At 36.5% G+C, this 12,155-nt stretch overlaps 1 protein-coding gene across 3 annotated transcripts in view; it reads left to right on the top strand.

Moving 5' to 3' along the window:
* The window catches only part of Diaph3 (diaphanous related formin 3), a 545,702-nt gene that overhangs the window by 156,465 nt on the left and 377,082 nt on the right, over positions 1-12,155 (top strand). The gene's annotated exons all lie outside the window — the stretch shown is intronic.

The following is a 12,155-nucleotide window of genomic DNA, read 5'->3' on the forward strand; positions in this document are numbered from 1 at the left end:
CTCCCCCCCTGCCTCCCTCCTCCCACTCCCTCCCTCCCCTCCAGGCTTCCAAGTTCTGGAGTTATGGATGTGTTTCCATGCCCTATTTCCTTCCCTCTCCTCCCCTCCCTCTTCCCCAGGGTCTCCTTGTAGCCTCACTTAGCCTGGAATTCACTATATAGACCATACTGACCTTTTCTCAGAGAGATCCACCCAGTGGATCCTGTCTTCTGGGATTAAAGGTGTGGGTCACCACACCCAGCTAGGTTGGTTTTGTAGAGTATTCGGATGTGTTTCCATGCCCTATTTCCTTCCCTCTCCTCCCCTCCCTCTTCCCCAGGGTCTCCTTGTAGCCTCACTTAGCCTGGAATTCACTATATAGACCATACTGACCTTTTCTCAGAGAGATCCACCCAGTGGATCCTGTCTTCTGGGATTAAAGGTGTGGGTCACCACACCCAGCTAGGTTGGTTTTGTAGAGTATTCTTGAAAAAATTTAAGCAGAGATTGTCAGTAAATATCTGCCTACTCAAAATCAGAAAACGAGTCTGTAAAATCAGTTTTGGCTTTTTTTCGTCTATTAAGGACTGAATATTTTTGGGTAAGAATATATATGTCCATAGATATATAATATATATGTATATATTCAGAAAGCTAGAATAGTATAATTATTTCTTAATATGAAAAATAATTTCTGTGATATTCTTTGTGATAAGTAGTTTTTGGGACAGTTTTCAAGTATGGGTATAATATGTGAAATTCCTTGACTATAGAAATAGTTAAAACAAAAGGACTTACTTGTTAAGACATGGAAATGAGTAAGAATAAGCAAGTCTTTGGTATATTTCAGTTTCTCTCCTTTCACTTTCAGTCTGTTCATTTGACTAATAGTGGGCATGAGGGGAGGCTTTCCTATGTGATTTTGCCTCTCTTTTACCAGTCGTGTTGTTTAGCAAATTGGAAATGCAATAAAGATGTATTGATTGGAGCAATGAAGCTTTAATTTTATCCTTCTTTAGCCTCAGTTTGGCTCTTATTAGAAACAGATTGAATTAAGAGAATGTAATAGATATATTTACCTATTAATTAGTATAGATAGTTTCTATTTCCAACTTAATTTGTTCTTGTAAAGTATATTCAAGAGCTCTACTTGGGGCCTGGGTAGATGATGTAGTTGGATAAGTGCTTGTCCTGCAACTCTGAGGGACTGAGTTTGGATCTTCAGTGCCCATGTAAAATGCTGGGCTTGATGGTGCATGGTAATTTTGGTGCAGCGGAGATAAAGCCAGGAGGATCCCTGGGACTTTCTGGCCAAACAGTGTAACCTAACTGGTGAGTTTCAGGTCCAGTGAGAGACCCTGTCTTAAAAAATAAGGTGGAGAATTATTGACTAAGAAATCTGACATAACCTGTGGCATCCACATGCACATGCACACAAGGACACACACAGCAAACACTGCATATTTTTTCAGTATAAAGATGGTCTAAGTCTATCATGAGGAAGTCACTGATTCTGTTAGGTAAGCCCCCAGAGGTTTTCCAGAAGTGCATTCTGTGCTTACCTCAACAGCTTCTTCCTCTCTCCCCATGCCCCCCTCTTCAAAAGCAGATAATGATGATAGCAAAAGGAGAGAAAATTGAAGGATTTCATGTATATATTCATGCATATTACAACGGATAGGATAATTTGTTATGATTTTACCTCAAAACACTGAGAACTTCTGTTCTAAGTTTTTATTTAAAGAAAATCATTAAAACAATACCAAATGCTTGTAGAACTATTTTTCTCGAGTACAAAGAGTTCTGTAATGAATTATTTGTAACCCATCATGTTTTCCTTGAAAGAGTCCTTTTAAGGGCAAAGAATTAAAGATCTGATCAGACAGCTCTTTCTGATTATGCGTTTTAATATGTAGAAAGAAAATGGAGAAGTTTTTCAAATATTTGTTCTGTTAGTGTGTTAGAAGGGTGCCTTTGCTTAGCATATGAAACTTCACATTGTACCTGGCATCAACTTTTGGTCTTTTCTGTTAGGATGTCTCTCTTCATAAAGTCAGTTTCTCATGTTTTCTTGTATCTATACAGTATGTAACTAAGATCTGTTTAAGCTTCTTGGATCATTATCAGATGTGTGATATCACTGAATATATAACATTCTTTTCCTGGCCTGGTGTGGTTTGAGATAAGGTCTAGCTATCTTGAAACTTGCAATCTACCTTCCTCAGGCTTCCAAGTTCTGGAGTTGCTGATGTGTTTCCATGCCCTATTCCAAATTCTTGAATGCTATGAATAGAACCAATACTATAATGTTGTTTTAGGATTAGAATTTATTTAAATCAAAAGTTAGGGACAAATAGCCTTCCTCCCCTTCAAATTAGGTCTTTCCTTGACCAAACTATAGACAGGTAGTATTTTTAGACCAATTCATCAACTTCTGAAACTCTGCCTACTAATTATGAGCATGTCAACCTTTTACTGCCCAGATAGGGAATCCTGAAAAAACCAGTGTGTTAAATATCAGGTTCTTTGACTTGTTTTATGAAGATTCCAATTGAAGACTATGAAGTTCTTCTGATGAAGCTTATTGATTATTTAATATTCTTTGTGACAGTTTTGAGCTAGTTTTGAACGTTAGCAAACTTCAAATTACCAAATATAACTTTCAGTGAGTTTTGACGTAGCCAATAGTTATGCTTTAGTAATTGGATATATTTGGGTAGAAATAGAAAAAGGTAGACATTAATACCATTATGATTGATTTTAAGCATTTATAATTCCTACTCATCTATGCATGTGCCAAATTAGTTACAGAATGTATCTTCATTTTTTCAATTTGATGTACCTGTCAAGGATAAGATTTCTATCTCAGGAAATTCATTGTCAGGAAGTCTTTATTTTCTGATTTTAGACATTATTTTCTTGTAATTGCAGTTAATATTTCCATTTTGAATTTTAAAAGAATCAATCCTCCCTCTACACCCTCCCTCCAAGTCTTTTGTGATAGGGTCTCCCTATAGCCCCAGCTGGCCTGTAACTTGCTATGTAGACTGTGCTGGCCTTGATATCATAGAGTTCTGGTTGTCTCTGTCTCCTGAGTGATAGGATTAAAGGGTCTATCCCCGTGCCCAGCCATCTTCTCATTTTGGTTAGAAAAATTTTAAGAGTACTTTGGAGTTTGGTTTGATAGAATTGACAAATATAACTCTGACAAAATCATTGTAGTAAATTTGCAGGTAAATGTGTTTAAACCCAAACAACAAACAGTGTTTGAGTGTCATCTAGTTTATTCATGTCAACTTCACAGTCTAGTTTTTTTCTGTCTGCATTTCTTGGATTGAGAACACCAGGCAGGTTTTCCTTAGAATTGAAAGCAGGCAGCAAGCACTAAAACTAGTGTGCTCATTGGTATCAACACGATCCAAAGAAAAATTCTTTCACGACAAAGATTTCTGACATTGCTAGTACTTGGGCTTGTTTTAAACTTTATTTTTTATAAAATATTAAAATATATTTACAGGACTATTCATAGTTGTAGTAAAATACCTACCAGTGAGGATGAGTTAAATATTATTGTAGTTTTGATGGGGCTGGAGAGATGGCTAAGCAGTTAAGAGCACCCATGGCTCTTGAAGAGGACCCAGTTTCAATTCCCAGCATCCATATGGCGTCTAGCAACTGTCCATAACTCCAGTTCCGGGGGATCTGATGCCATCTTCTGACTTCAGCGGGCATTGCACAACACAGGTGCACCTACCTACGTGCAGGCACTACATCCATACACATAAAAATAAATATGTAAATAAAACATATATAATAAAGTATATTGGAGCTTTGAAACAATGACATATCACTCCTAAAATTTTATACCCTTCATCCTGTGGTAACTAATATCCTGACATTTGAATTCACATTCCTTTTCTCTCCATAGTAGTTTCATCATACCTCTCTTCTTAATTAATAAAATACTTGGTTTGTCTTGCTCTGTGTGTGTGTGTGTGTGTGTGTGTTGTGTGTGTATGTGTGTAGACAAGCTGCATGTATAGAGATTAGAAGACAACTCTCTGGAGTTGGTTCCCTCCTGCCACCTTGTGGAATCTGTGGGTTGAACTCAGGTCATCATCCCTTCATGTAAGCTCCTCTCCCTGCTGAGCCGAGTCATGACCTGATTTCTTAGTTTTATATCTTTTCAAACTTTCTGTAAGTGGAGTCATCTTCCACATACTCTTCTGCAGCTTATGTTTTCATCTTAGTATTGCATTTCATGTTTCTGATTTTAGATGTTATATTCTTGTTTGTTTTTTTTTTTTTTTTTTGGTCCTTTTGAGACAGGGTCTCCCTGTAGCCTCAGCTGCCCTAGAACTCACTATGTAGACCAGGCTGGCCTTGAACTTACAGAGATCCTCCTTCCTCTACCTCCCGAATGCTGGGCTTAAAGGCCTGTGCCACTATGCCTAGCTTAGACATTATATTCTTATTGAAGAGTGTGGCTGTGCATGCCCATCATTTATTGATTTGTCTAGTTTAATCTTTGTTTTTACATGGTGGTTTTATTTTTGTATTGATTATAAAAATATAGTGGATATAAAATTGATTATAAAAATATGTGCTGTTTGGTTTTGAATTTGGGCCTTTTCTGTGTTTCCCTTCCTTACTCCTGCTTTTCTTATTTTCCTATGTTCTTCTTCCTTTGCCCCCTTTATCCTTATTTTCAATGTGTTTTTAATTTATCAATTAATTTTTCCTTATGTACTAGATTAAAAGACATGATTTTCTTCTGATCTCTTAATCCCTTAGTGGCCAAGAACTTTATATTTTTCTTATATAGTTAAGAAGTTAAAGAAATAAGCAGGAATCTTTAGTCTTCTGTTGAATCAAAGAATACTTGAGTATCAATTACTAATTTAGATTCTAATCTGAATGATTTTTTTCAGTTGTATCATTTTCTTTTTAACATTATAAATTTGGTATTGCTTCATATATACCATTATGAGTCTTCAGTGGTTGTGGATGGTAAACTTCTCTCTAATTCATTTTTCTGATGTTTGATTTGCCTTTGCTTTGGAAGGGAGAAATGCGTGATACAGAGAATGTGTTCTTTTGAGATGTTTTCTTAGCATATCCTTGATATTTTCTCTTTTTGAGAGTTTGGCCCATTTTCTAGAACACATTCCTTTGTAGGTAATCTATGTTTATCTCTTGGTTCTTTTTTAAAAAATGTTTTATTTATTATTTTTATTTTATGTGTATTCGTGTATTGCCTGCATGTAGGTAAGTGCACCTGTGGAATGCAGTGCCCATCGAGGACAGAAGAATCTGTTGGATCCTCTGGAACTGGAGTTACGGACAGTTGTTAGCTGCCATGTGGGTGCTGGGATTCGAACACGTGTCTTCTGCAAGAACAACCAGTGCTCTTAACTGCTGAGCCATCTCTCCAGCCCCCATCTCTTTGTTCTTTTAAAAAATTATTTTTATTTTATGTGTATGAGTGTACTGTGTACTTGTATGTAAGTACACCGGTGTCATGCAATGCCTGTGGAGGTCAGAAGAGAATGTTGGATTCTCTGGAACTGGAGTTACAGATGGTTGTAAGCCACCAAGTGCATGCTGAGATTTGACTTCGGGTCCTCTGCAAGAGTAGCTAGTGTTCTTAACTGCTGAGCCATCTCTCCAGCCCATATCTCTTGATTCTTTTACTATGTTTTTTTTAATCTTCCTTTTTAGAGAGTTTATTTTTGTGTATTGATGAGATTAGTTTTTTTTATATATTTCTTTCAAGGTTTTGAATGATTAGTGTCTGTCATTTTTGTGAAAATTTCAGCCATTTTGTCCTTGAAAATTGCCCTTTTTTAAACCTTTTCACTTCTTTCACTACTGTTTCTAATTCTTTCCATTTCTTGTGAAATCACAGATTTATAGGTACATTTGTGATGATGATTTTTACGATGGGCTGGTGCAGTGAAGGTTTTCGTGGTGAACTACATTCTTGTATTCTGTTTTTGTATCTTTTATAATTCTAGGCAAATCTCAGTTTCCTTCCTTCTTTTGCTTAATACAGGAGCCATTATTTCCTTGTGGTTACTTATGTTTAATTAAAATTAATGGGAAAATGCCATCATTTAAATTGCTCAGGAGCCACAGTATTTACTGGTTGCTGTATTTGTACAAATCATTTGTTATTGTAAATAATTCTTTTAGACAGTACTGTCTAGGAAACTTGGTTCTTATATATGTGCAGTTACCACTTAACATTTACATACTTAACATTGTGCTATTGCATTCTTAATGTTAAATCCAATACTTTAAGACTACATGAAGGAAATAAACAATAGAAGCTTAAATGACATATTTTAAATGCCCAAAGATGATTGGGCATTCATATCAACACGGTCTTGAGAGAAGAAGAGGATGGCTTGGTGGGAAGGTGGCTTCAGCAGCCTGTGCTGTTTGCAGGGTGTGATAGATTTGAGTGGGCTTTCCATCAGATATGAACGAATAGGAAAAGAGAAAGGAGGTATCCCTGCCAGGCAAGGCTACAATTATGGTCCTTGGCTGCCTTCAATATGGCTCCTGATAGCCAGGCTGAGGAGTTGCTAATGGGGTGCATCAGAGAAGTAGTATAAATAGCCCCTTACCTAGGTTAAAAATTCTAGTGGTTGCATTTTTTCCTAAATTTTTTCTCAGAGATATGTGTCTAATTTTACCTTTTTAAAACATTTTTGAAAAATTGCTTTCTGATAAGTAAAAAGCTATAATGTACAGTGTTAATGTTCATCTTTGCCTCTTTGTTTAGACATTGCTGTGCATCTTAGGACATGCCTTGTATTATTATCTTAATTAGCACCCAGGCCTCATAATTTTTATACCATCCATTAATGCTTATTATAGGAATATTTATTGAAAATTTTCTCTAATTTCGGACCATGCTGCTGTCCTATTAAGAAGTGATTTAAATGAATCAAATATTAATGAAATATATGTGCAAAAATAGATTAGTGTCATTTTTGCAGAGTGCAGAAAACAGAGGCATCCTCTTTGTTTATTGTCATTCATACAGTAGGTTTATTTTGAGTTTGTAGGTGCAGTAAAATGTGTTCTAAATACTTGGATTCTAAGATAACTTTCCTGTGCCTTAAAAGCTTTGATTTTGAATGCAAGGTTAACAATAAAAGTAGAGGACATTGAAAATTCAGTAATTGCTTTTAACAGATATATATTTTCTGTAGATGATGAAATAGAGCCATTCAGCTCAATTTATACTTGACCTAAAAGCTCCTAGAATTATAAAGTGCTTCCAGTGTACTGTGAAAAGTAATACATACATATATGTATTTCCTTCCCAGTCTTCTTAAAATAAAATATAAATTACTGTTTGGATGGACAAGATAGACTTCTTTAAAAAAAAAAATCCTATTAACAAATAAAGCCAGTCATAATATAATAGGGTTCAAAGCCTTCATATTTAAGTAGAGTAGTTATGTTACTTTCTAAATTTATTGGTATGGTGTGCCTGCATGGTCAGGTGCAGTAGATTCTACATGTGACTGTAGATTGAAATGTGGGTGGTATGGTTGAGTTATATAGGTCTGAATTTTAAAGACAATTCTTCAGATATTCAAGCATAACAGAAAATGTAAACATAAAGTAATTGCTTATAAAGATTACCTTATTGTTAAAAAGACAGCAACAGAAGATAAGAGTGTTTTGTGTTAATGGTTTAGAGAAAATGTCATTAAACTTAGGTAATTTGCCAAGGTTATGCAGGTGAAATATAAGAAACTTATACACTTATCTCCTTTTCAGTTATAATTTAGTTTTCTGAGGATATGTCTCATGTTCAAGGGCATTAACAGTTATCAATATGAAATTGTTTCCTGAATATTTCTATTCTCTGGTTTCTTTTCAAAGATAAATACTTTAGTGAGAGAATTTGTTGAACTGCAGGCACTAAAGTCTAGTATTTTACATACAAACAGTCAACATAATGTTTTTCTTGTTAATTTTTTGGGCTTGTTAATGTGTTTTAATTGCTAGTTGAGTTATATCAAGGACTTAATGATGATGTTTGTTTTACTATTCTCTTGGATTTGTAATTTTTTGTTGCATGGACAATGTATACTGAAAACAAGTGGAATTTATTATAACTTCTGTCATCTCTCATGGTTCATAGTGCATGATAATAAGGAATTATCTAAATGAGGTTTAGAGCGACTGAGGTCACTGGAGTACTTCTGTAGGGTTAGGGAGACATCAGACCAAGTTGAACTAAAGTCCAAGAGACCTTTCTACAAGAATGGAAATGGTTTGTGTCTGTGCTGTTCAGTACATTTTCCACTTGCCAAATATGGCTAGTGAGCACTTGAAATATATGCCTAGCATGACTGAACATGAACTTCCAATAGGCACATGTGGGGCGTGACTACCCAGTTGGATAACATAGCTTCAGCAATCAAAAGTTAATTTTTCTTGGCTGGGACTATAGCTCTGTGATCGTGTTATAGGAGTTATACTTTCATCAAGAAGAATTCAAGATGCAAGTGGAGAAATAGCAAAGAGATTTATTAAAGTGAAAGCACACTAGGAAGGGATCTGAGTGGACCTTGTAAGGGTGGTCTGTAGGGTCTCAGGCTGCTGTCTTTTATCTTTCCCCATTGTACTTTGCTACTTTGTTTTTCCCTCTTTATTCAGATCTGTAGTTTTATAATGTTACTTTTAAGTATCTCTCCATAATGTGTGTTTCTATCTCATAACTGGTTTGAACCTGAAGTTGTTTTATATACTTTGTGATGATTCATGAGCTCATGGCCCCATCTCATGAACAGATGTTGGTCAAGACCTCCTGTTCCTACCCAGTTAAGATTAAAAGTGGTTTTGCGATATAGACTGCGGCCAGTAGAAAGGCAAATTGTACAAATTGGAACTAGAATTTGGGTTCTCTTTAGGACCTTCTTCTCCTAGTTCCACCTCTCATGTCAATAGAGTGCTTGCCTAGTATGTGCAAGGGTTCTGGGTTCAATCCTAATCCTTCCTCCAATTCATTCTCCATGTGCACTAGTTTGGAGGTCTTCTAATCTTGAGTCTATACCTTTGGCTGTTCTTACGCATTTCTGAGAAAGGAGGCAGATATATTGTTCTGGCACTTTGATGTGGGACTTAGAGAAGATCAAAGTGCATGTTAAATAGATACATAGTAACAAGAGAATAGGGAATTTGATGGATGAAATAAAGTAAAATGCACAAACCTGTTCTGCACATCTTGTGAGACAGGAGGTCAAGTATTAACTGTCCCTTTCTGCATTGTCCTGTTGGAAAAATAGAAGAGCTGCAAGGACTTCGACCTGCTCTTAAATGACTGAATTTCATTTGGACAGAAACAGATAACATACATTGAAGAATAAGTGATACCACAAGCTCTTACCTAATTAATGCTGATGTGGTAGGATAACATGCTACTAGAGCACAGGGCAGAATTTGTTAATCTACCAAGGCAGTTAGTATTCTCATAGGCTTGCAAATCATAGTAAAGAGGCACCTGAGATATGAGATTTAGAAATCAAGGAGGGTTGGGAGGGAGGGAGGGAGGGAGAGAGAGAGAGAGAGAGAGAGAGAGAGAGAGCAAGAGTGAGAGAGAGAGGAATATGAATGAATGAGTATAACCTGGAAAACAAGTACATGAACAAATAAGGAGATTTTTAATCAATTAATTTAAGAAAAATACGTTGCTGAAAAGTAGTGAATCATGAGCTCTTTTGGATATAGACAAGTCACAGAGTATTGTTGGGGTGTTGAAGTTTAAGAGATCAAAAGGACAAGGCACTAGTATAAGAAACATAAGAAGTATTGTTGTGCTGTCTGTTGGGCAACAGATATGCTGAGATAGGAAAACAGTGTGGGTAGGAAGGTAAAGAGAGGGTAGAATCTGAGAGACTGTCAGTGATGGGCAGAGGCTAAGTCATGATATGGACATTGGATCAAAGAATCCATCCTGGTGACTGGTATCAGTGGTAGAGTACTTTATGAGCATGTACAGCATTCTGGATTTCTTTTCCAGAACCACTGCCCCCTCACAACCCCCCAAAAGAGTGACTCCAGTAGTTTGCTACTGTAGTGATACGAAATAGTAAGGGTGGATTGAATAAGCATTGCAGAGATGGTGGGATGGGATAAAGAATGAATTCATTTTACAAATAAATTAGAGATAGAAAGTGTAGAACTTTGGTAAATTGGATGTGGATTATGGATGAAAAGGAGGAATCAAGAATAATACAAGGCTTTCTGCCTTGCAAATGGATTGGAATAGAGGTTGTTACTGGTTTGTTGCATTTTGAAGAAGAAAATCAGAATGCCTCCTTTAAGCATGTTAATTTACGCATCTAAGAGCTTTAAAGACTTGGAACATCAAACAAGCAGTGCCTGGAGCTTAGTGGAGAAATGTGCAATGGCAGCATTGGTTTTTTATGTGTGGACTACAGAACACCATGAGAGTGGATGACATCCTAGGGCAGGTGGTGTGTGTGCACGTAGGACTAAGGGTCCCCAGAACAAGCTCCCAGACACTCCAGGTCCAGAGGGTCTGGAAATAAACAGTTCGGTATGGGAGGAAGAACCAGAAAAACAGATTGACATGTAATCAGTGGGGGAGGATGAGACTCCAAAAGACTGATTGTGTGAATTGAAGTAAAGGAGTATTTTGAAACAAGGAGGTGGCAACATAGCACACTGCTGTAAGGTAGGACACAGTAATTCCTTTGAAATTTGCAAGAGCATGGTTATTGACCTTTGAGATGAGCAATTTTTGGTAGTCTGGTTGGGAAGAGCCAGACTGAAGTGAGATTATAGGGTCTAAGAGGTGCTGGCCATGCTTGCAATGAAATTGTATGAGATCTTTTGCTCTAGAGGAACAAGAGAGGTGGGAATGGAGCTCAGTGAGCAGATGGCAAAAGTTAAAGGCACTGGCATTATGACTGAAGACACTAAGTAGAAATGACTCTGTAGAATCAAGAACAGATTCTAGACTTACTGATAGGACTGATCTGACTAATGTTAGCTTATAGTCCTAAAATGGGACACAGTTTCTTCCCCATATTTTGAAGGTACATAATTCAGTAACTTCCTCATGAATTAATATTCAGTAACCACCATGAATTAATAATATTTAGTAACAGAGAAACCTACTTGCTAATACTTAATATAGTATGTTTCTTTTAATTGTGAAATTACAAGTTTTCATTAGCATGTATGCCAGCATGCTATTTTAACAGAAGTCCTTTCACAGCCTTTCACTTGAAGATCCAGAGCGCATTTCTTGTGTGTCTGTACCATTGCTCTTAATCTGTTTTCCTTTTTATTTTATGTGAAATACTCTCTTCTAGATATGTTACAACTTTGGTGTGTTATAGCCAAGAAGCCCTCAAGAGAATGGACTACGATGTTTGCTACTCCACTATTACATTTAATATTAGATGTGTGAATAAATGTTTGTTTTAAAATGTATAATTTCTTCAGAAAGTCTCCCCAAATATACATATTAGCAATTGCATTTTGAAGTTTGGTGGATTTTATAACCAGAACACTATTTAGTTTCTGCTTTTTGGTCTGTTTGTCTAATTTAGTGTAATTTTTGTGGACTGGTCATTGACTGGAATGTGAGTGTAGGTTTGTCTCGCCCTATAGGGCATGCTAATTGCTTTCCATGTCCCCTCAGAGCTGTTCATTTTAAGTATTTAGTCACCTTGCTAAGGGTAGGTGAAAATGAAAGCTTAAAATAAGCTATAATTATATTCAGTATCAGTGATATATTACCCTGACAGAGGAATGCAAATCGAATCTGGATATTATACAGTATTAAAGCTGACCTTCTAAGTTTAAGTTATAAAATTTGTTAGTTTGTCACATGTGCAGTGACTTTTCCTCCCCACAATTCCCTTTTAAGAAATTTCTTAAGTTGGTCTTTAGCAAAATATGCTTTGTATCTTTAGATATTTATATAAGATATTCTTTTTGGGAATTAAAAATCAGTATTTCTTGTGGTCATCAAGTGGCTGCTCTCCTCTGGCTATGGCCACTCTCCTGCTCTGATCAGTCATCTGGTCCGGACCCCAGGGCTGGTGAGGAAACTGTGTCAGTGGAGCCGCATTCAGACACAGGAGACCAGGTTCAGTGATGCAGATCTGGTTTAT

Source organism: Nannospalax galili, unplaced genomic scaffold, assembly GCF_000622305.1.
Source record: "Nannospalax galili isolate Female #2095 unplaced genomic scaffold, S.galili_v1.0 scaffold308, whole genome shotgun sequence".
In the NCBI taxonomy this organism is placed as follows: domain Eukaryota; kingdom Metazoa; phylum Chordata; class Mammalia; order Rodentia; family Spalacidae; genus Nannospalax; species Nannospalax galili.